Source organism: Columba livia, chromosome 2 (assembly GCF_036013475.1).
Source record: "Columba livia isolate bColLiv1 breed racing homer chromosome 2, bColLiv1.pat.W.v2, whole genome shotgun sequence".
Lineage (NCBI taxonomy): Eukaryota > Metazoa > Chordata > Aves > Columbiformes > Columbidae > Columba > Columba livia.
This window is the reverse complement of record NC_088603.1, coordinates 43,793,458-43,819,492: the sequence shown is the minus strand read 5'-3', so window position 1 is coordinate 43,819,492 and position 26,035 is coordinate 43,793,458. Positions and strand designations below refer to the sequence as shown.

The following is a 26,035-nucleotide window of genomic DNA, read 5'->3' as shown; positions in this document are numbered from 1 at the left end:
TTTTTTTTTTTTAAGAAGTTAATATGATGCCTTTTTGTGTGTGCGCTCCCCTTCTTTTTCCTTTCCAAAATGAATGATTTTCACCAAAAGAAGCTTTTCCCCTAAAAAAATTCCTTTGGTCAAAAAGGCGTTTTTGCTTTTGTTAAAAAAAGAGTTTCATAAACACCCACAGAATAGCTCCAGTCAAGAATTTGGTTTCACTCTTACAGTTAATGCTGCCACATTACTTCCCCTCACACATAGTGAGCACAACTATTAACAGCATGGTTATGGTATATGGAAGATATGGTTTCATACTGTTCCATACAGCAACATTCCTTACAAGCGCTTCACTACCCGTAGTATTAAATATTAAGGTACGCTAAAGTAGAAACAAGTAAATGCTGCAGACCCAGAGAATAAAGCTGGGAGGACTTTTTTTTTCCTGAGGCACTGTACAAATGGAAGAGACAGGCAACGTGCTTGGCAGAAACGGTCACATTTTTTAAAGTGTGGGAGGAAACTTAAGTGAAGGTACAGAGCCAAAAGGGGGGGTGAGGAGATGAAGGGAGTTGTGCTGCGGAACAAACACGCCTGAAAGCTTTTAGCAGCACCGCCTGAATTGCAAACTCAGCAGCCCACTGTATAGCCTATCCGTAGTGTATTTAATAGCACTGGTGTATTACGTTAGTGACAGTCCCCGAAATACAACCCATTTTTTGCTCTGCTAGCACATTAAGCCACCGGATGGACATGTTTGCATAAAAACATTAAAATACATGGAGTATTTACCAGGAACTGTCAGCTCTCTATCTCCTACAGCTATTTTGCTTCCTCACATATACATATATTTACATCATTTTCAAAATGCATATTATTAAGCTGACTGTTATGGCTCCTCTGGAGTGGTTACCATCTATTATGTAAACATATCACTGCTACAATTTATAACACTCCTGTTATTTACCCAATAGAATGTGTAACTGTTCCAAGTGAGCCATTACCGTCTGCTATGTAAAGTAAATCCATCTTCAGCTGCTTTTGCAAGCATGAGTTATAACGACACTTAACATTTCAATAGTGCCATACGTGTTAGAAGATCTCAGTGCGCCTTATAAACATTAATGAATGAATTTAGATTTAAAAGCAGTCCCATGTGGCAAGAATTAGAGCTAAGCCAATAATTCACAACCAGGTCCTGATTTGGGAAGAGGCTTAATACTGGGCACCAACCTCAACGCGGCTGCTTATGTGTGGGTAGCTTCCCATGTGCCCAAGTTCCCAGGTGACTACGAATCTGCGAGGTCCACAGCATTCATTTTGCATCTCTTCCTGTTTGCAGAACATGATCAGCTTACAATCTTAACACAGGAGGTCTCTCTACAAAACAGTCCTAATTCTGTAAGACATTTGGTTTGAATTTCATGCACACGCACACCCCTAACCACACAGTGAGTTCATTCTTTTCAGGTTCCTTGTATTTTGTGCTAACTCTTCCCAGAAGAGCGTTTCACTCGTTAGTCACCCCACTGCATGGTGCTCTTAGAAGTGTTGGGGAGAGGTATACAGTAAAGTGAAGCAGAGCTTTCCGCAGCTGGGCAGCAAGGACACAGCTCTGCAACCAGACATTTCTGCTTGCTGGAGGTTTGTGCTCTCGAAAGCTGATAACAGAGAGGGAAGCTGTAGGCATCCAGACCAGAAAGTTAAAAACCCACATGTGCCCACTACAGGGTGGTAACAGGGTAGGAAACAGTAAACAAAAATCACCTCTGCTTACTAATTATTTTAATCTAGAATCCAAGATTTGGGGTTTCTTAGATATGCCGTGACCAAATGGTATTGTCCTGAACTTATTTTCTCATGACAGCTCTTCTGGGAATAAGGGAAATGGAAATTAAATTTCATATTAACTTCATTAGGAACATAAATACAAAAAGCCAGATTATCCTCTGAATTACACTGGCTGCTGAAACACTAAAAGCAATGGAGCTACAGTAGCATAAAGAAGAAAAAAATAATATACTTTTGTTTAACTAAAAAGTCCAAAACTCTTGATAAAACATCTTCATAAATACAGCCCCTATAACAAACAGTGACAAATTCATTTAAAAGTGCTCACAAGAGACATGTTTTTTTTAAGGATACTGTTGATGTATATCTATCTGTGTTCCTGTAACTGTGAGCTGAGGTAGCATTACCTATGCCTGATAGCATTTCTCAACAAGAGAAGGCATAGTGAAGTGAGTCAAATATTTGTAGTTTAAGAAAGGGCTAAGCTCTAAAAAACTATCCAGGTTGCTAGTAATGAGTTATACTGGATTGTATTTTGTTCTGACAAACCATTTCTAAACTATACCAAGGCATATACATGTCCTTTAGAGCATATAAGCTGCACAACTGCTCTAAGTAGCAGATACTGTAAAAGCCTGCTCTTGATCACAGACGAATTTTAGAACAGAAAACACCAAAAGTGTTTTCAGAAGCAAATTCCTACACAAACTGATGCAGAGATATCAAGTGATTTACTGTATTTTTCAAAGGCGCCAGACCACTGGAAGTCTCCATGAACAACATTTCAGGTTCATATGAGTATTTCTGTGCCTTCCTGTATGGTACATGAAAGCCAGGTTGCACGTATACAGTGGAGAATCGACAGATGTGCTAAAACGCTGTCTTGCAACAGCTTGTCATCCTGTGGGCTGGCAAAACAGCTGCAGGGGAAAGCAACACATAGCAGGAAAACAACTCACAGGAAGGTTACAGTTAACCTCCCCCCCCTACTATATCATATCCTTTTCTGTCATTTAAAGATGCTTATTGCTTCCCATTCACCCTGCAATGATATGGGAAAATACAATGTCTGGAAAACTGGTGGAAGGCACTCCCTTAGCAATTAATGGACCTGGGTTTTGCCTGGCAGCTGATCAGCCCTGCTGCACCTCCATTTCAATCCACAGAGTTTAGTTTTGGGTAACACTTGTGTAGTTAAGGTAAGCATAATTTCCATTGTCTCTCACATCTGATGTTTGATTTTCTGCAGTCACTGAGCAGAGACTTCCACATAAGCAGCATTCCTTGCATTAAAAGATGAATTCTGGGCTCTGCGAAGCTGACGACAAAACACTCGCTTCTTCTGAATTTTTTCTGTTTTTTTTTTCAAAGATATCTAAGCAATTTACAATGGACAAGACAAGTGCACAGTCTTACAGTATGGAGAGACGCTGAGATGACAGGTGAAGATGAATGATACACTCATAAAAATACAGAACTTTGAATATCTCTTCTTCCGTATATTTAATTTAAGTCAGATCCTTCAATATTGTATGGATGTGGTTTATATTAAAGAGTTTGAGAACAATCTCTAAGCAGTGAATTGAACACTTTATCATTCAAAAATGTAATACAAAAGTGAGGTAAAAATACAAGATATGAAAGACCTGGGGAAAAAGAATTAATGGTCGTGCTCTCATAGTTCCTAATGATAGATGATGTCTCACATATAAATTGAAAATCACTTGCCTTTTGCTTATGATGAGTTTTTATATTTTAGATTACTGAAATAGAAGAAGAGGACTTGAAATATTTCTAACTACAGGGAAATTATGAACTAGAAAATATATCTAATTCCTTTACATGCCTGTTATTGGTTTTCTGAGAGATACATAAAGTGACAATTTGAAACCCAGCAGATGTGGATGGATTCCAGCTGTCTCCAGATAGGCCCTGTGTATTAGCAAACAGTTATTTGAAACATAAATGTATGGATCCTTTATATTATCTCTTTGACTACAGCAAAAGACTTAAGAAAGGTTTACATTTGATCTTTCAGCATGAGAGGTACTGTGGGACTAGGTGAGGGAGCTTCCTCCATCAGCACAGGTTGTGGGAACAACCCTTTTGCAGCTCTTCTCTGAGCACCCACTGTAACGGCACTCCTTGAAAATAGGAACAAAAGGCACAGGCAGAGCAGAGAATGCTAAAACTGTATACTGTATTTTCTTTCTCATGGCCCATTAACAAAACATACTTTAGAGAGGTCTCGATTTATAGTGGGAGCCAGACAGACTTAAGAGCACAAAAATATAGGAAAATTAAAGAGATGGTTTAAAATCTCTCTCTTTCCTCAGTCTCTAAACTAAATACAGTGACAAGTTAAAGAACATGGTTTATGCAATTGCCAGCAAAGATTTTGAAGTTAGAAATTCTGAACTTTTTCATTAGCCTTCTTTGAGCAATAGTTTAATCAGTTACCTTCCAAGGGTCCCTTCCCAATTAATTTTTTCTATGTTTCTATGATGATTATTTAACAATAGCTCTACCAGTGAAAAGAACAAAGTGACATCAGCTTTTTGGAGCTTTTAATCCATCTTCTGTTTAGGAAACTAACTTCATGCATTTCAGGAAGTTCAAATGAGAAGACATAGATCAGAATAACTTTCAAATGACAACTTTTTTGAAAACTGACCTGCTCTTACATGTGTTCCCACAATAGTGAAGAGGTTTCCAGAGTCTATTTTCCTTCCTTTTGCAGTAATAAATTTCAAATTTAACACTAAGGCACTAAGGCCTTCCCATTTCATTCTTTCCTTAACACCTTTCAGGCCACAGCAGTTTAACTGCTTCTTCTGGCCAGGTAGTTTCACAGCCTTGATTCCCAGCACTGTTTCTCTCTTTAGAAACAGATCGTGTTTTTGCATGAGAAGTATCAAGGGCGCATCAAATACCCTGACGAACTCTCATTGTGCTTTCCACAGCTATCTGGTGCAACTTCAGATTTGCCACTGGACTACATACAATTGCCTTTTGATATCCTCCTGAAAAGACTATGCTTGGCATAATTTCCATCCAAATTCTGGCATTTAAGTAAGAGTCTGAAATTAGGAGCGTATTCAACCATCTGTATTCAGTGAATGGCCTTCTGGAAGTCCTTAACCACCTCCACAGACAGAGGCACACAGAACCTTAGATGCAAAATGTTAGACAGTAAAGAAGCTGCAAGTTTAGACTTGGTTCTCCATTTGAAGAAAATGCAATGGAGCTAATAATTCCACGTTGACTACTCAGATGCTTGCAACTAGGTTTATTTGCACGTTTCATGGGATCAGAGAGCTTAAAATTCAACAAGACTAGTATTGAGCATGTCAGGGGATAACATTTTTCTTCCATTTCTGTTGCTGCACAACTGGTGTAACAAATATTTGTGTTTATTTACCAGAATTTGGATTTCTTTTTCCTACTAATCATACTTTACCAGCATAGCTTGCAATTGTTTGTACTGAACCACGCCCACATCAGCTTACTAATCTTGCTTACTTAAGCACACTACTGAATTTTCCTATCAAGATGTGGGCTTTATCAGTATACATTAAATCAATGTGCTTTGGATTTGTTGTCTATAATCTTGGTTTGAAAGCATAGGTTAAGCTTCTTTCTATCAGCTTCATGTCTTTTCACATCAAATCCATTAGAGTGAATAGAATGGCATGAGGTAATCACTGAAGATAAGGTTTGGCCCCAAACTGATAAATGGTCCAATCACTCTATCAAGCTGCATAGTACTTTTAATGACAGTTTTCATTTTGTCTGAATGGAGATGAGCATAAGGAGAACTAGCTTTCTGCCAAAATCTAAAGCAAAGGCCAAAGTCTAATGACTTCATATTTGTAGGAGTGGCTTCAGATATAATTATTCTTAAAAGTGTCAATTTAATTATTGCAGTTACAGCCTTTTCTAAGGAAAACAGAAATATTAAAGCCAAATAGAGTAACTGATGAGAAATAACAGCTTTATTTTGGGGAAAAAACATCTGTTTCAAAATACTCAGATTAAGGTTTACCCAGAAATTACTTCTGTGGGCTTTGAGTCTTCTAGAAAGTGGTTAGAAGCCTGTGAGATGCAGAGTAGGCTCTAATATCAATACTGAAATGAGTCCTTCCCCAGTTCTGATAAAGGCTGAAGGAAACAGTCTTTTGATAGAATCTGCAAGACTACATTTCTCTCCAATAAATGTTGTTACTTCATATTGACTGGTAACAGTTTTGCAGAGACTTGCAGCAGGGTAGCAACGTGATCCGCACTGGAGAAAGCACCCCATACAGGGACTCTATATAGGGGGCCTCCATACGGTCTGAAGAGCCACTGCTCCCCAGCACACATTTGGATGAGACCACATAATGGTAAAAATATTTCTGGGACCTTAAAAACCCTCTCAAAGTGGACGGTTCTGGTGATACTTCCTGGGCTTTGAAAAGAAGGTTTATATCATATAATTTTCTTTATAAACTAAACCTGTAAATAAGGGGCTGATTCTGCAAAATACAAGTCTCCCTGTGCCCTGCTGGTTCCATCAGCATGAAGGATGCTCACAGTCTTCTAGGCTTTGAATAAAATATATATTTCTTAAGCTGTACGGCCTTTACCACTAGGATCCCCAGGATTAAACTATCTAAACCTCCTCATGGAACAGTTATCCCCCCTTTCCCCTTTTTATCAAAGTTATCACAGACACAAGATTATACAGCCACTGAGTCTGGCTCTGCTTTACAGCATGTCCCCTAGAACACTGCTTTGGCTGTATAAAGTGTTGATTACTGCACTTCTAGGGTCCTCTGCAATATGGGGATAAATGCTTTGCATTTTGATTCTGCTTATGATAGAGAACTCTTTGTAAATTGTACAATCACTGCAGCTGTTTTTTTCCAATATATAAGAAGAGAAGCATCGTGCGGCAGGGTTCCTGCCAACTGATCCTATATCCACCTTTTTTTCCCTTTAGTGCTTCTGAGAGAAACAGATCAATTAATAGGAAGGGGAGACAGGAAGACCTAGGGTTTCACTTTGTGAAATGGGGCTCATCTCACCTACCTTCAGCTATCTCAAAGAAAGGCAATCCAAGACAGTCACACAGGAGTATTCATCCCCTCTTAAGAGAGGTGGGTTGAATTACTCTCGGGAGCTGCCTGCCTCTGTTCCTCTGTCTCCAGACAGAACAAAGATAAATCATGCAGATTAAGGAGCAACCCTTAAAATGGCTGAAGTTAAGAAGCGATTAGTATAACCCATGTATTGAAGTTCACCTCTTGCTTGAGAGAAAAAAAAAAAGTAAATTCCAATATGTAAATGGCAGGCTCTGTTTTCCTTTTAAAGCTGGATACAATTTGAAGGAGTTTTTTATACCCACTGTTTCTAATCTGGTATTTAAATTATTAATTCTTGCTTCCTTGCTTGCCTAATAGAATTTGCTCTTATTTACAAATTGAAAAGTCTCATGCTCTGTCCTAATATTTTGTAAATATAAAGACATCATTATGGATATGAATAGACACCAGAGAACCAGCCTGAAGACTGGAAGGAAAATGAAACTCTGCAGGGCTGAGGGAATATGGCCTGGCAATCAAAACAAGGAGAAAGAGAGGAAGGCAATCTTCAAGATGCCTGTTGATAAATGCTTTTGTGGCCTTGTTAAGTGATCACATTCGCTCTTGAGACAGATTTGTGCAAACACAAATGTAGGAAAAATGCCAAACAAAATTATTCTAGTTTGGAGAACTGTTTCTCATGCAGAACACAAAAATTTGAAGTACTCCTCCACAGCTTTCTATTTTCTATTTCTCTGGCATTTTTATGGAAAGCATTACAATACAACAGTGGTGGTGTTTCTGTAGCTATTGTGGCTAAGCATTATTAGTTAGTGTGAGCCTGTCTGCTGCTTCTCCCTCAGAGCAGAGGAAAGGTTTGCATGCCTGAAGACTTGTCTATGCTCAAGTGTTTCAGCTGGTCTAATGCAAACTATGGCCTCTGCCTTCAAGCTTGTGGTTACTTCGAGGAGAACATGCAGACACCTTTAGTGTCACAGGTGACTGAGCAAGACCAGGATTAATGCTTCCCTGCAACAAAGTCTTCAGCAAGAGCAGAATGCTTGTTTCTATTGAGCAAACAAAAAAGCAGGAGAAGCACTAGGGAAATACAATGGTAAACATGGAATGTGAAGAGGACTTTGGGAATAACACCCGACACCTGCAGCCTCACTAGCAGGCAGATATTCAGCTCTCTGCAAAAATGACTCATACTAATTTGAAAGTGTAGAGGAAAAGCTTTGGCAGCACAGTGAAAGAAGCAATTCTCCTTCCATGGAACCAAAAGGCTGTTCATTAGAAAACAGCATATTTGATATAATTTTAATCTCACCAGGATAATTTCCCAAGATTGAGAAAGCAAAGAAACTGTGGGTGATGGGTTAATCAACATCCCCCTGCTAACATGTATTCCTGAAAAGTTATGGTGTCACTCACAGGTAAAAAGACAATGTCAGATTTGTTAAAAAACTTAAATTATTTCAAGTAATTTATGGAAGGGAAAGGTGTTGATGAAGGGCGGTGGCAGGCATGAGATTTCAAAAATGTTTTGCTTTTTCACAAAACTGTTTGTTGTTGTTGTTGTTATTTGTTTCATTGTTGTTGTTGGTTGGTCGGTTTGTTTTAATTTCTGAGATGCTATTTCTTAATAGAAGTAACAGCTGAAAAATCCCAATGTGAGAACAGCATAACACATGGGCAAGGTTTGGCAGTACACGTGTCTGCATCCAGAATGCAAACCTCTTGTGATTTCCAGGTAAGTTTGCATCTGTGCCATCACTACAGTCAGACCTTATTGTGACTTTGGCACTCTGCTGTTCCTGCACAAAATAAAATGACATCACAGAAAATGGACACTTCAGATCGCCTCCAGCTTTTCTAGCTGGTTCCCTTTGTTCCTAAGACTGCACTGCTGTGGCACCTAGAAAGGATATTCCTGAGAACACCGTATGAAAAGTTGACATTTCTTTTCTATAGGAAATTCTATACTTTTTTTCTTCCTTCTTTGGAATAAAAAACCCAGAAATTTCAAGAGTTTCCCATAAAAGTGAAATATTTCCAAGTAGCTAAAATAATTGTTTTTAAAAAATGTTGAAGAAACTGGAACTGGAGACCATCACGGAGTGTTTCTTAATGCCCAATTCCCAGGGTAACAACAGGGAGTCAGAAACAGCAAAGCTGCGAGAGTCCATGGGTAAAGCAGCAGACTGGGAGTGCAGCAAGCAGCATTCCAGCTCACTGGCAAAGGTGCCCAGAGTAGAGTGGTTACACAGAGCAGACTTTTTAGTTGGCTTATTTAAATGCTGCTATCCACACAAGCCACCATCAAAAATCAGAAAACAATGTCTCAACCTTTCCTTCTCCCAAATATGGAAGGAAGACTCTTCCAGGCAAACTGAAATGAATGAAATGTTGGAGTTGGAGAATTTGTGCAGTTTTTTTGTTTGTTGTTGTTGCTGCTTTGTTTGTTTGTTTGTTTGTTTGTTTGTTTGTTTTGGGAGGGGGGAGGTTGTGTGGGTTGCTTTTTTTTTTTACTTAAAATTTGAGTCTATTTAAGAAATATGTTGATTCTCTTTTTCATTCAAAGTAACTGTAAATTACTCGTAAGTATATAAATAATTATTTTTTCAGGGAAAAATAAAAAAAAAAAGGCAGTTCATATCCAGAAAATTTCAACAGTGTCTACATGAAAGCCCTGAGAGAGGCCCCCAGCATAGGCTCTCAGCTGCACAACAGTAGGCTAAACTCCAAGTGGACCAAAGGCTCCTTGGGCTTGTGGCCTCCAAATGCCTGTGAGAGTTTCTGGCAGTTACGAAAACCCCTGAAATCCCATGGTACTGAAGAAGTGACTGTTGCTGGAATCTACAACCTCCTGCCAGGCAAACAAGCGTGAAATGAAAACCTCCTTACGGTTTGCTGTCAGTTTGCTAAAACTGACAGGAGTTCCACAAATCATTCCAGATGTGATGAGTCACCATTTTCTGACAAAAAAAAAATTGGCTGACTGGAGAACATCCAACCCATCCTATTCTCAGGATGGCTAGAAATTCCATCATACCAGACTTCCTCTTATTCTTTGACCTATGACAGAACATGGCCACAGCTAATGGAGCCCAGAGCAACATGTTTCAGTTGGTCAGGCCTCCAAGTACATTTCCCAGGAGTTTTTCATTTTGAGGAGTGCCACTATTTTCAAGCTGAAAGCACCTTCAGCACTGCCACACAAATATGCCCAAGTACATTATACTTTTGAGGGTGACTGATTTTTTTAAAACATCCCAAAATTTGTTTTACAATTGAATTTTGGCAGATGGAGAAGCATGTATCATAGTCTCATAGTAAACTGGAAGAAAGTTAACAATGCCCTGAAAATCAGGTATATCCGAAAATATGAGTTTGACTAGCCTAGCTATAAGAAATGCTGTTTTCTAACCTTGTTAGTAAGGTACATAGGCTCGTGTGATTGTTTGCTCCTTAAGTGCTGCATTTATCTGTCCATCCAGTTCCCAGAGTGAGGGCAGTCCCAGAGACATTAAGGTCCTGATGGTTCCATGAAGGCTGGGTAGAGTTACGCTATCAGTGCTTCTCATGAGGGAAAAAGGCACAGTGCTTATTAGATACCAGAAGATCTCAAATATCAAAAGCCCCAATAAACAACCCCACTGCTGGAAAGTCTTGAGCAAGGCCTTGCGTCTTAGGCTGTAAAGTCAATCACCAAAGAAACTTCTAGGAAAGTAAGTTTCCTTCCTTTTGATGCTCATGGAAAAACGGTATTTTTCTAATAAAAGAAAACATGACAATGTTATTAAGTGGTTTATTTTCCCCTCCCCTGACACTCCCCACCCCCAACTTTTAGCGCACCATTCTTGGTCATTTGCTGTTCCTTCTTTAGTACAAGGATTAATGCAATTACGAGTTTGCCAGTTTAGGATATTTATAGACTTGGAGTGAATCTGGCTGTAATATTCTCTGTGAGACAAGGTGAAAACAGCTCATACAGGCAAAAACTTGGCTGTCTTTTAACAGCTCTATCAGGCAGTCTAACAAGATATCTAACACTTCCAAACAGAGTGTGCTTTATCAGTCATTACATTGGCACACCTTGCAGTGATTTTGAAGAAAGCTTTGTTAAAACAATAGACGGCAGAATAACTGTAGGATTTTGCATGAACAGCAATTCTATCACCTGTGTTGACTCTGGTTTTGGCAAAACAAGAAAAATACAACAAATGAACATTTTGTAATTTTTTGAAAGACCATTGGCACAAAGTCCCCTCCATATTTTAGATGAAGTGATGGGCATACTCATACATTGCGCAAAGAAGGCATAAGGAAACCTGGAAGCTCCTGCAGCAAGCAAGAAAAGGCCCAGAGCAAATATTGAAAAGACCATGATGATTTACATAATTTTATCAAATTTGGAGAGCAGAACGTTTGAATTGCTAAACATTAAGAAAGAAACCAAACCATTCCAAGATCCTTAAGAGAATTACTGGCTCAGAGTGTAAATTCTGCTAGGACTCAGCAGCAGTGTAAATTTGCATTTCCATAGTCAACCCTGCTGAGATGATCTCAGATGAAACAGTGGGATCCGCATATGTAATTTAGTGCAGGAACTATTTAAGCCTGCTGTAGTGAAAAGTATAGTATATTCAATTATTTTTATGCATCCTTATTTGCCAAATGCTGATGTTCCTAAAAAAAAACCTAAAAAATCTAACCAATTTAGCTTCGTTCCTGTCAGGAAATTAGTATGAAATAACAACTGGCTTTTTAAAAGAAGTATTTTCTTGCCTGTTTTGATGTCCTTAGCAGGATAATACAGTTCAGCAGATCTCATTTGGGCCAAAGCAAAGAGAAAAAGAGTAACAAAATGGGGACCCTGATCTTACACTCTTGTTTAAATCCATCCTTGTTTAGCAGAACTAAATACCTGCCTTGATGGCTCAAGGGCCAAAGAAAATTCACTGTGTATCTTGTATTTGTTTACACAACTCTCTTTAATAATAATGTCCAAGTGCCTTTGAATTATTCACTTTACAATACACTTAATAGAGAAATATTATTAATGTCACTGGGAAACTGAAGTAGATAAGTTTTCCCCTTTTGTGGTTTTCACTTATGGGTGGGCCCACTGCCTTGGCCAAGGGCTCCAGAGTAGTTCATGTTGTCACTGCTTTTGTCTGTGCACACCCAGCACCAGACAGTGAATGCTACACTGCATACCACTTTCATCAAACCTTGGCTCCACTGCTGTCCCACACACCTTCCTTCATTTTAGCTCTGTCAAAGGCATTTCTAGCACATGGCTTATACCGTGCATAATCTGTGTCTGCCCTGCGCTCTACATGGCAGTTTCCTTCCTTGGACCTTAATACAGATCACATTTAGTTTCAATGCTGTTTCTAAACTCAGTCCTCTAGATGAAGCCGCTCCACATCCCTGTAGGGGACCAATATCAAGTCTCATATCTCATGTGGCATAGCTTGAGGAACCTTGGTATAAAGATCCCATCTCTCCTCCATGTCCCTCATAGTCCCTCTTTTGGGTTGGGACTTCTTAAAAACCTTTTAAAGGTTCTCTAAACATGAATCTCTCTATGCTATTGGATGAGGTCATGTGCTGATATGACGCTTCCCAGAATGGTAGTGGATGACCAGGCTAGTTGGAGGACCAATACCAGAGGACTCTCCTGCCCAGTGGAACAATTGTTGTTCAGACCTATGTAACTGGCAATTTTGTCCAGAAAGAGGTGTAGTTATTCTATTCCAGATGCAATCTCAGGATTGATCTAGCAAGCAGGCTGGATGTACACTCAGGGCAACAGGATCTTGAAACATAGCCAGGAGTCAGTCACACAAGTAAGCCCAGCAGAATAAAAGCAGATCAAACAGTTGGTACTGAGGATCCTGTGCAAACCCTTTTTTGTGTTTTACTTCAGCCTTGAGTTAGCCTGATTCCCTGGATTGAATGTTACCACATATTAATGTGGGTCTCTCTAGGTAAGGTGTCCCACCAGCCCAACTAGGCCTGGTAAGTCTGCACAAGGCAGACACCATCAGAAAAGACCTAAACATTGCAACATTTACCGCCTTTTGTTTGCATATGGCAATAAGGGATTTGTGGCAGGTCACCAGATACAGGTCCATGGTAAAGCTGCCCGTCAGATTCAAATTTCAGTCTAATCACTGGGTTCTCCTTTCACCTGGATAAGCTGGCTTAAAGCTTTATCAATGTGCAGGTGGCAAATGGAACAAGTGGTTATCTACACACACAGAGCACAGGTAAAGAATATGACTAGCAATGACATTTTAAGCCTTTCTGTGAAATGATCCATTAATAAATATACCTTTATTTTTACATACCATATCTGAAAGGGAGATTATGATCTAAATGTCATTTTTAATTGAATTTTCTGTCCTTGACTTTGTAACCTTTAGAATAAACTCAATTTCTTTTCCTCTAAAAAAGAGACTCTACATTTACCAGGCATATAACATAAAATGAATTATTTACAGCTCCAGGAAAGAGATGTCTTACCAATTAGTAGTATAATTAGTGAATCCTTAGTGTGTGTTTTTACAAACGGTTAGTAGTTTGTAAATTCTTAGACAAGTGATTTTTACATGATGGTTTGAATGGTAACCATGTAAACCTAAGCAGAAATGAGCTGTTTTACAAGACAGACAGAAAGGCAGGAGGAAAAACTATACAAACTTTGACATTACTTCATTTAGGATTTGGTTCATATGGTCCCACATGAAGTGTAGTACACAAATAAAAAGCTGTTTAAGATACTACATTTACCAATGCACATGTGAACCACAGAGAGCATGAACAGGAAGAGATGTATGTGCTGTGTGGCAGGCAGTGTGAACAGAAGGTAAATTCCAGAAAAACCTTTTAAAGGAAATGTGTCACTTTCTTCCATTCAAGTGTGTTTATTTTGACTCTAGGAAACTTATAGCTGATGCAATTTTATCAGATACTTTAGTAACCTGAAAACCAGAATCCTTAATTTCAGGGCTAATTTTACTGTAACTGAACAGAGTTAGACACAAAGAACAGAGTATTTTTATCTTCTGATGTAAGAACAGAAACTGCAGCTGTTTCAAAGGTACCATGAGTAAATAGTGTAAGAGATTAAGAACTCAGAAACTGAAGCATTCAGCTGCGTTTGGACTGCTTATATGAGAAAGGGATTCTGTTGTACTCATCTGTATTTTGGACTCCTTGATTAAGAAAATCTTAGGGCACACTCCTGGCCTCCCTGGAGTCATGGCACAGCTGCCTGGAAAGATGCTGTATCAGAATTGCTGCACAGTACTTTGTGGTAGCACCAGATTACACATTAGGGTGTAAAAGCAAAGAAGGGAACTATGGTGAGGACTTGTACTCTTAAACGCACCAGAAGTTAAGAAGTTTTGCAAATATCCTTCACAAAAATTTATAATGTGCAAAGCAATCAAATAAGTTACTCTAGCACTAAGACCGATTTGAGAGGGAATCGGTAATCTTATAAAGATTTTTATATTGAGACATATTTGATTTTGGTTGGATTTGCTGAAAAAGCCTGACTGAAAAAAGCACCTAGGTTACTGACACTGCCTTCCCTCCTTTGCCAGCAGCAGGAAGTCTGGGGCAATGAAGCATTTTAAATTTCAAATATTAACATTTTGTGAAGAGGGAACATTCCAAGACATTAGAGAGAAAGCAGTTCATCCAACAGCAAAGGTAGTCTTAGAGGCACAGCAGCGACTATTACATATCTGAAGTTAACCGTTTCAAGACACACAACTATCTCCTTTCGAGCACAAAGTGGCTGTCTTTGTTTGATGCCATCCTAAATGTCTAAAGAACAAGCACAGCAGAACAAGCATGGCCTGCAACAAAGAACCAGAAGGAAAAAGGTTTACAGGAAAAAGAGGAAGCAGCAAATTGTCAGAGATCTCATAGTTTAGACTCCTAATGTTTGAGGATGTGTTGAATTTCATTTTTCTAGTTTACTGGATATGGACAGATGTTTGAAGCCACCCTTCAAGTCAGCAGGAGTTTTGCTATTCACTTCCTGAGGATAAGGAACTTAGAATCTTACCACATTAATTCTTCTGGTTATTGAGATGCAAACTTCTTTTTTGATGGCTGTGCATTGCATTTCTAGTCAAATTCTGTTTCAAGTCCAGACAGTGTTGCCAAGGTAGAGCAAAAGCAATATTGCTACACTAAGGTTATATATTTAAAAAAACCATCCAGATGGAGTTAACAGCCCAATTTACCGATTCCAAGCATGACACAAAACAAAACAGAATTTATTTGTATCATGATTGTCAATAGTGGTTTGGGAATTTCAAGTGTTGGGGATCTATTTACAATTTTATATGGTGTCAAATATTATTAAGGAAATTCTAATGCTTGCTGCTTTGCACCTGCAAAGGTCTCTATTTTTCAAAAAAGACTTTTTTTTTTTTTCTCTGTCCTTTTACCAGCCAAAATGTTCATTGGTAAAATTACCATTTATGTGACCATAAAATCTGAATCAGGATCCAATTCATAAATTCCTTTGAGGTAGATAAATATTTCTTCCATTACACAGAAAAGGTAATGAGTTGTGTAAGCCGAGCAATTTTCCCTTAAAGGCACATCATTAAACTGGAGAATTCTTGTATTTCATTTAGTTCATTTCTCTACCACGTTGTATTTTAAACTAGAATTCTTTGACTCTGAGGATTTACACTAGGTTGTGTGTAGACAATATAACAGTTTGAGGGTGAATTTTTTTATTTTAAGTCTCAATTTTTCCCCATCTCAATTCATACACTGAGTGGTTTTATAGTTTTTCTAATAAGAAAGGCCAAGCAATTGCTTAATGGCTACAAAATAAAAAAATACACATTAAGATTTCAGCATTAATTGAAATTGAATTTTCTCAAGTTATCTTGTCTTCAGCGAGTTAATTTTCTTTAGAAATACATGTGCAGCTGCTTTTAACCTTCCCCTTCCCTTCTCAGTCTATTATTTTCCTTTCAGATTTTTTGAATTTGTATGATAGGGAGAGAAAAGAAAACATGTATGCTTAAGGTCATCTTCACAATTTTGTACTTTGACAACATCTCCGTCTACTTTCTCCTCGTATCCTCTACAGACTTGACTGAAAACGACTCACTTGGTTCTGAGCAACACAGAGAGATGCCATGTGCAGGATAACGCCAGCTGTCTGTGGTGAAAGTCAGTTTTCTCCCTTAACACAACACTGAATCCACCTTATCCCATTACTGTCTGCAGAGCTGAGGTAACTACACAGTTTTGGTAAATCAAAGTAAATAACCAGTTTACTAGGCTTCAGGTTCTTCCAGGTAGCCTCAGCATCATCAGGTGACACTGTCTGAAGCTGGTCTATATTCATTTCAACACTCTCATTTATTTCCCCCATTCTAGCAATAAGAGCATGTAAAAAACTTTTCCCTTATAAACTGATCATTAATTGGAGACTGCTCTTTGTCCTAAGGTGTCTTTTTATTCTACCCTTCCCTTGGCCAAACAAATGCAGCTTTGGGTGCCTGGCCATTCACTTGTTTCTTCCATCTGAAAACAACATTTTTGTTCCAACATCCCCTTTTGAGATATTTCTGCCCTTTGCTGCCCTCTAACTCCTTTTGGAAATGGAGGAATGTGGCAAATAACATTTGCATCAGCAAGTTGTGCTCTGGATACTCCACAGCTGACAGAGTTTTATTTTCTTAATGCTTATGAAGTTTTACCTCTGGAAGCTAGAGCCTATTTGAACGTTTTAAGCACTTGGGTATTTCCACTGTCAAGATCAGTTTGGTACCAACTTAGAAACTGTCTAACCTTCAGTAGTTTGAACAAAATAAATGTTAAAGAGACAGAGCCCATATTTGTTGAACTCAAAGTGAAAAAAATTCTAAACTCCAAGTCACATTCCTGAGCTCACTCAGATTACCATCTAACATTATGAGTTGTATTTCAAATTTGTTAAACAATGTAACAGAATCTTAGTAGCCTCTTAGAGAATTTTCCATAATGCAAGACTGATGCTAAACTTGTATGTGAAACCTCAAGCTGCTGTCTTAGAAGACTCCAGCACAGAAGTGAGGCCAAAGAAGCTGTCAAACTTCAACTATTCTGGGTCTCAGGGTTGTTTCTAAACACCAAGTGAAAAATAGCAGAAGTTACTGTCCCCGGTGGCCTGCTCTAATTTCCAGTGCGAGTAACATTATCACTAGGCCAGGCAAGGAACTTGGTGTGTTCCAAGTCCTAAAATCATAAAAAACATCATAAAAACCAAAACAAAGGCAAAAATTGCATTTTTAATTAACCAAGAACGTTTGCAATGGGAGGGGACAAATCTGCTTTTTGTGAAGCATGCCTCTTCGTCTTAAAATGTTTTCTTAAAACATTTATTCTTTTAGATAACAAACTCTTTCCTCCTTTCAAGAATATTCTGGACAAGAAACTCCAGTATTTCTGTGCTCAAGTTAACATCTATAAAAAAGGAATTTTGACCAGCTGTACATACAAGTATAGCTCTCTTCCCAAGAGGTCAAGTGTGATAAGTATCTTAGAGTGATTTTTAGCCAGTGCACATCTTGTATCTTTCAGCACAATCAAGCAATCACAACTCATGTTTTGTATCAACTTGATTTGGCTGAGTGTTTCTGGAGCAATGCTGTAAGAATGTGCCCACATCCTTGAGAGCCTGGGTTTTAACATAATTTGATTTCTGGGGAAGTATGTCTGAGACTGATGTAAACTGCACCACTGTGTTTGCTGAGGGATTTCTGCAAAGTAGCTTTTCTCATGCATTCTGACTTCACCCTGAATTATTCTTCAGGAAGGGGCCTTGTTCAGATGTGCTGAGAATCATCAGTTCCCCTGAGAGTTAGTGAACTAGTAAGTTTTTCGCACATTGCTACAGAATGTTAACTTTTTGAATGCTGCTTCAAACCACACCTATCTCAGCTGACTGTTTCCTGCTCTAATTTGGGATTTGGCCAAAGCACGACATTCACATCAGTCCTATCTTGACATCAACAGTTACTTACGTTTCTTCATTATTCCAGTTTTAGCAGCTGGCCTATTATATTATAACATGTCACAAGGGACTGTATCAATTGCATGAGGTTATGCTACATCTGTGAACATAATGTAAAACTGGAGTTGGGAGAACGGGGTTTTTTCACAACTGTGGGTAAGCAAAATGGCGTCTTTACAAGAATGGGTGCTAAATAGTAAATCAGAAACCTAAAACTCTCCTGGTTTATGAATTACTGTTATGTGAATGAGTTATGTTACCACAAACACACACCAAGCCAATATGCAGTTAAACGGTTTGAGCAAGTCAAGGACTCTCTTCACTTATCTACCCAGAGGCACTCTGGAAGCTTAGGCTTAGCACTTGAAGTTGGAAAAAATGTCCTTAAAAACACTTCAAATACTCTATTGTGTAAACTACAGCGAAAAGAAGTCAGCTTCTAAATGAGAACACCCTGATGGGGTGTGGAAAAAAATGCTAAATTTCTGCATTCATATCACTGAAGAAGCTGACAAATTCTCCAGACAGATGAATCCCAAGACAGGATAAAATGACTGTGCCAAAATATTTCCCTTAAACCATGTGGTAGCATATGACAAAAGAAAGATTTCAACAAATATAAATTAATTGATACCAGCTGAGGCTTTGCTCCAAAAATCAGTTTTCCTTGTATTTTAGAAATCATAAAGCTCTATTCATATTTTGTAATGGTGTATTTCATGCAGTAATACTTTTATGCTCATCGATATTATGAAACAATATACATTTGGTGAAAGAGACAAACACCTGCATCTCCTGTGTCTGAGGGTGTGAGAGAAAACGGTACAACACATAGGACTGTGCTGTGGCATTTAGTCTGCTACTATTCAACTACTGCTGTGAAGAGAGCTTTTGAGAAACTAAGACAATAATGTTATTATTGTCACTGAACAATAATGCTCAAAGAATCAGTGCTATATATAAACTCCTAAGAATGTTTCCATCAGGTTGGGAAGCCAAGTCTTTGTGCATCTGAAAAGAGGTTTTAGTAACTGGACAAGTGTCCCTTTTGCACTGCATTCCCCAAGGGTTAGAAAATGGCAGCAGGCTACATAGTTTATGGCATATCAGCATTTTTTTCATATGCAGAACCAGAAAAATTAAAATATGTCTTTGTATTATATATTTTCTTTAGCTCTCAGACTACTGAGCTATTCTTCAAATGCCTTTCACTAACAAAGACTTAACATTTACTAGAGGATCGGGCAAATTCCTCAGGCATTAGAAGCATGGTTGATTTAGAAAGCCTGCATTTAGTAATTAAAACAGTGCAACTAACCCACAACTTGAAATATTTTGGAAGCATGTCACAGAGTGAATAACGCAGCTGTCAAGTAAAGAAGAGCTTTTCTCATAAAGGATCACTTCACAATATGAGCATCTCCAGATCCCCTTCAGCTATAGTACACTTTTGCATAGTTTGAGATTTTTAATATTTCTTAATAGCCAATATAAATCAAAAATTTCATGACTGTGCAAGATTTCCTAGGGTTGGTTTAACATTTACAGAGAGCAGCAATTTGCTGTATTATCCAGCTAATGCTTACATGCAAATGGTTTTGACTGAAGCAATGTAATTGAGATGGGTTTTATATATTGCTGGTCATCCATTTGTAAGAGCTTTGCCATTCCTATACCAAGTGGCTAAAAACTTTAGATTATTAAATTAGTCACAACTGACACATCAGGAGGACAGTAGAACCCCACGTTTATATGAAACAAGCCTCAAGGAACCAAACACTCTGAACTTAATAGTGTGAAGGCCCCCTTTTCTATCATCTTGCTGATGGACATGGTCTTCTTTCCTCACATCTGTACTGTTTCATCAGAACATGCAACTCTCACATAACATATATGGCAGCCTCAGTGAGAGCACTTGCTATTTTTCAAGCCTTAATGAAGTAAAGGTATTTTCTTATGCAGATTTTCAGTCCATAAAGTAATAAGGGAATATTATTCATTGCATTTTTTTCCCCAAATTTCTGTTACTTCAGTCAATAAATATGTTAATCTCCCTCAATTATGTTCCTCTCTATCAATTATGGAGGAAAATGATCTTGTTTTCTGTAGGGGAAAATAATGAAGATACTTATTCTGAGTCAGGCATCTCAGAAACCACAACTGCCAGGAAAGCCACTTCACTTGTGGCAACCATCACCCATAGCTGTCTCTCTTCTTATTAATTCCTCACCATAGGAAGGCAAACTTGCAACATTGGAGGTATCGAAACCTGAGGAGCAGCCATTACTCCCAACAGTAACAAAAAGGTAATCACAAGGAAAGGGAGTTCCTGGGTGTAGCACTGATGTCCAAGACAGAGATTGCTCAGCAGCACCCTACCACGCTACCAGCAGGTACTACTTTGCTAGTTATTCATGTTGCATCAGCCCTCGGTAACAAGAGGAAAAAGATAACATGCTCTTAGGGTTCACATGGAATGCAGTCCAAAAGGTAAATAACACATAACCAGGTAGCTTGTCTAGGCCCGGCTGGTAGGAGAATAACATACTCAGTTGAGAGCTGGGAAAAGGTTGCATTGCATTTTGGGGGATTTTACTTTTACTGTCTTTAAGCATTAAAACTAAAGAAAGAAAAATACCAGAGATTTAATTTCTATTATCTCTGTACTATGCACATTTACGTAATACACTACAACTGAGAGGTGGTATCCACTAGCACCTTCCTATTTAAACTAATCACACCGAAACAAATCCACGTAAATCACACCAACTCTTACCAAAAGGCACATTACTGCTTACTGTTACCTCTTACAAAACCATCTCTGCAGATGTTCTCAAATCACACAAGAATACAAATGCACATAGATTGGCTCACACTAAGATGATTATTTCTGCACTGATTGAAAGGCGCTGCTAAATCCCTCCAATACTGTTGCAACTCTCTGAAAGAGGTGAGCACAGTTTCTCTGAGAATTTTTCCCTGCACACCCAGTTGTCTTCTTGGTACTCAAGATTACAAAAATGGAAATGTAAAATATAGAGCTGATGGGATATGGAATTAACACAGTGTTCATTTTGAAAGGAATAATACTGATGAATCACTAGGCTCTTAATTGCTATTAAATTTAACCTGGAGTTTTAAGAAAAATAAAATAGCCTCTTTTCCTCAAGGTCAACTTGAGCCAGTTCAAAGCCTTAACTGTGTTACAGTGTCACAAGAGAAACACAAACTGCATTGCAATATGGCAGTAGAAAGGTAAGCATGGGAAGTCTTGACCAGTATCAGACAGTGGAAAACAATTGGTATTTATAACTAAAGTAGAAGATGATTATTGACCTTGGACATTACAGACTACAAACCAAACATTTCTTTCCTCAACATATAATAAATTGTGCATATATTATGTTGATGCCACTAAATAAGAAATCCTTGTTTCAGAAAAAAAGTGCGAATACATAGATACACGTGGGACATGATCTCAAAAAGTTGGTGGTTGTGGGTCATCCTAGTTTGTGTATGGTCTCTCACAGCCAAACAAACTTCATCATGATGTGCTTGCTTTCACTTCACTATGGAAGCAATACAGCTGAACACTGACCTCCACATTTCCTTCTCCTCAAAAGGAGTGGCATGGGACAGGACCCTGTTGGTTTTAAGCCAGGTAAGAACTGCTTACCTCTAGGCAAACAGTTGTCTGGCTGGCCAGGGTCAGAGCTTGACTCTTTGTTCTTAGTGACTTGATTCAGGACTTGGCTATTACACAGCCCTTATATTCTCTTGAATCTTTTCATGTTATTTGTTTTGGAAGCTGGGATCGAATCCTTCATGTATATGAAGTCACTGCAAGCTTTGCTTTTGGCTTTGGTGGGACCACTATCCTGTATGAACACACTCTGAGCTCTATCTCCTTTTAACTTACAACATGTCAACACATCTTCGCAGCTCTATAGAAAGTATTGTAATCTTAAAACAGATGCTTGATGCAGATAAGCAGAGAATGGCATACTCTGTGCTGATTCTAAATCAAAACAGTGCTATCTCTGTAAGCTATTAAAAACACTTTGGTCTTCTTCACCAGCTAGCAGCAGTTTAAGGGATACTCTGCTGCAAGCTTGGAAAACCATCGGCCATTTGTTTCCTAGAGTCAATATTACCTGCAGTTCTTTATGACAGTGTTCACAATAAACAAGAAGGAGGAATGGAAAACTGCGACTTCTCCAAACATTTCTGCTGTGTGCTCATTTTTATCCCTTGGAATCATCAAATAAAGAGAGGATTTTGTTTTTCAGTTTGATTCCCAACTTGCTTTGTTTATAAAACAAAAAAGACTCACTACCTCATCACTCTGTGTTCAAATCTAGTGATAACTTTCAATGCATTATTTTAATTAGGCTTCCAAATTTGTTCATCAGCTGTCCAGGTCACAAGGAGAATTAAAAACAAACACTGGTAATGTATTTCTGCATTACTTCTACAGGCAGCTCTATTTGACTTGTATCCAGAAGCAAAGCTAGAGGGACCCATGTGACTGGAAAGGGCATCAGAGAAGTTTGACATTGTTTAAGTTTCTGGAAGTTCTGCTCTGAACTCTGCAGTGCCTCTGTTACTTTGGCATTTGTATGAGAGATACAGGCTTAGTAACTCTCAGACAACACAAAGGTATTAGAAATTAAAAGCTCACCACAAAACTGCATAAATTGTTTATGCAACAATAACAGCTGTGTTTCCAATATGTACAGTAGACTCCTCATTCATATATACTCCTGGAGACCATACATTAATAATGCTTCATCTACAATTTTCATGATCATATGTAATTTTGTACTCATTCTAAAATTTGCCCCACTACTCCTCCACACCCCACAAGTCAAGTTTCAAAGCAAGGTCTAATATTTAACTTCCCCTAAACTTGTGGTTATATAGAAAAGATAATTTCATAAATATTACAATATTCTGCACCTTCCAGGAATTCAAAGATAGGCAGGTTTTCAGCATTTATGAGACAAAAGAGAAAACCCATATTCCTTCCTCAGTTTTTACCACTTCAGAGCAAAAAAAAAGCACAACAAGAAAAGAGAGATACACCATAATTCAATGGATATATCAGGCAGACCTAAATGCACAGAACCAGAGTATATTAGTGATTAGTTCCCAGCAACCCATCTTAGCATTCTAATTTTAGTCCATCAACAGCTCAGGGACAGAAAAGGGCCAGCCAGAAATAAAAACACACACACACACTTCTATCCCTTCTTGGATTTTCTGAGGAAGTAAAAGTGCAATGGCTTTTTTGAATTTGCTGACTTTTAAAAGTGTTTAAAAAAGACCATTTACTATGACATAGATAAAAAAGAATTTCAGGAGGCTGCTATCATCCTTGGGAGCAAGACAAGTGAGTTTGTGGATCTTAACCACGAATTTTCAAACTTGCAAGAGTTCAATGACTTGTGAATTTAAACTTAACTCGTAATTCCCTAGGCTTTAAAAATCCATGTGTAAATAACTTTTTGCTAACAACAGCATTCTCGTAGAAGTCTTGCATTGTAATTTACTACTGTTCACACTGAAGCCAAACTGCCTTCACTTAAAATGCAGATTTGTTAAGGTATATGCCATTGTTGGTACCTTTTGCTTTAGTGTTTTGCTTTCCTTTTATGAACACTGACGATTTTTAGAAACGGTCACTTTCAATACCTTTAATCCAGTGATGCTGCAGGCAGAGAAATGTGATTCTTCCTCCTGCTCCCCCAGGCAGGTCTGCAGGGTGACAGTTCCCACGTGCAGAGACCTTCCAACAGCTGCTGGAACAGTTCTGTGGGCCAGTTAACAGAAGACTTCACTGTACAGAGCTGTCAATTGAGATATTTTCACAAGTGCTGCAATAAGCTTCTGAAAATGACTATCTAAACTAAGATATTTTAGTGCCAAACATTGCACAAAGTCCTGTAAATGCTAGTAGTGTAGCAGACTGTTTCAGACACCAGCCAGGGGCTCTGAGGTGAGACTGAAGGACAACTGTTTGCCTTTTTTGCTCTCTCCTTTTCTCAGATACTATTGACCTAAATACAGAAGAAACTGAACATATAACTGTACTCCACTGGAAATTACAGTCATTATATATATATGTGTGTATGTATATATATATATAAATTTACAGTCTGTCTGCATATCACAAATCAGCAAACAAGTTGTATTATATTTGTTAATCACCTTAAAATTAATTTTGTTATTCAGATAACCCTGTATGTAAGTAGGGGAAAACCCATTTCCTTAGGAGACACTTGAAAAATATTTTTTTTCATGTTTTCAAGCCTGCAAATTAAGTGGTGAATGCTTGCATTTCCAAATTATATACAGATACAGTCTGTACCTTCTTTTCTCTGGTATTGACTGAGAAACAATAACCACAACATTCAAATAATAATTAAAAAAAGAGGTAAATATTTCAAAATATATTCGGCTTCATCATTCCATTACAGTGAAGCATTCCTGCATTGACTTATCATTTGTCTGCATAATTTCTCATTTCCTGCACTGGTATTGCCTTGCAATGAAATAATATTTCTATTATTTTCTCACCATAACTTAGAGATTCATTTCACATACAGCACATTGAAACAATTCTGGTTTTTCTATTCCCTTGTTAAAGAACATTCAGGATTACCAAGTTCATGCAAATCATTCTGTACATTTCTGCAATGTTATCTACAAAGTAGTCTTTGTGAAGAACTCAGAAACATCTCTTTCGTGTAAAATGAATTTATAAAAGAAAAATAATGATAAAGCAATGAAAAGTATTCTATTAGTCATAAAATTTGGCAAATACTTTCGATTGAAAACTTGCAGAAGCATAAAAAATATACTTTAAAGTTCCATTTAAAACATTTAGTTAAAAATTAGAGAAAAAAAAGCAAAGTAGAAGAGCTAAAAACAGATTAAGAAATACTAAAAATACTTTAAGACCTACCCTATAGGCATCGGAAATACTAATATAAGAATGTGTCCTGAGGAAAAGTCCATAAAAGGAAGTAACAGTCAAATAGTGTTACTTAAATACAATTGTTAACTACAAAACAAATACTATTGTTAAATAGCATAAATTGTTTGACTAAATTGTGATTTTTTTTTTAAGTAAAAAATTATATCTGACAACTCACAGCTGTTAAGAAATGTATAATGCAATTTGTTGTGCTGGATTACCAGAAGTATCTAATTATTCATTTTCTACAAATCATTTCTATTTTTTATTATTTTAGTTTGAGAAAACAGAAATGACTAAGCATCACTGTAGCTGAAGGAGCTAAAAGATTTAACATTTTATTAAACAAAGCTTCATAAGAAATAACACAGATCTGGAAATTCAGAGAAGTCAATTAGAAATATAATGTTAATAATTTTTTACTTCAATGCTATCAGGAAAAAAACCTTAATTTTCATAAAGCTATTTGTTGCCTTTCAATTTTGAGATCTCATTCACCTTTTAAACTTTCAAATCTTGGAAAAAAAATAGTATAATAGCAGGAATAGAAACAGAACATTTTGAGCAGCAGGAGGTTTGAGAATCATACCTTTTCACTATATCCAGTTGCAATCAGAGTATCTTAAATGAAGATTAGCCTTTAGCTGCCAATATACCAGCTGTTGTTGAGGTACTCAGGGTCTGACAGTCTGATCATGTATTTAGATGTGTACTGACACACCAGGGCCACTAAGAGTTTCACATCTGCAATAAGAGATGTCTTTAAAATTACTCCTGTCCTTTCTACTTCTGTGTTAGGTGGCAGGAGGATGAAAATAATGGAATGAAAAAGGTATATTTTGGGGCAGAAATCTATTGGGAGATAGTTGTATATATTACGTCTCTCAGCAGGCAGCCAAATCGTTACGTCTGCAGAGAGCTCTTTGCTGATGGAAAGAAACTGGTGTAGTGAAATCTATCCTGTTTGCATTTTGACACAATTCTTAGTGTAAGTAAAAGTAGCCTAAAGATTTGCCTGTGCCCTGGTTTCCCTTCAAGATAGTAAGCCCTCCTTTCAGTACTTAAAAGGAGCCTGTAAGAAAGATGAGGACAGACATTTTAGCAGGGCTTGTTACAACAGGACAAGGTAATGGTTTTAAACTAAATGAGGGGAGATTCAGGCTAGACATG

General features: G+C 37.9%; 1 long non-coding RNA gene across 1 annotated transcript in view; it reads right to left on the bottom strand.

The window, feature by feature from the left end:
- The window catches only part of LOC135578472 (uncharacterized), a 63,044-nt gene extending 37,406 nt beyond the window's left edge, over positions 1-25,638 (bottom strand). Inside the window, exons 1-2 of the long non-coding RNA XR_010470128.1 lie at positions 25,455-25,638; positions 23,581-23,698 (exon numbers count right to left, since the gene is read on the bottom strand). This is a non-coding gene — a long non-coding RNA (uncharacterized LOC135578472). The remainder of the gene's footprint in view (positions 1-23,580; positions 23,699-25,454) is intronic.
- Positions 25,639-26,035: the final 397 nt, after the last annotated feature.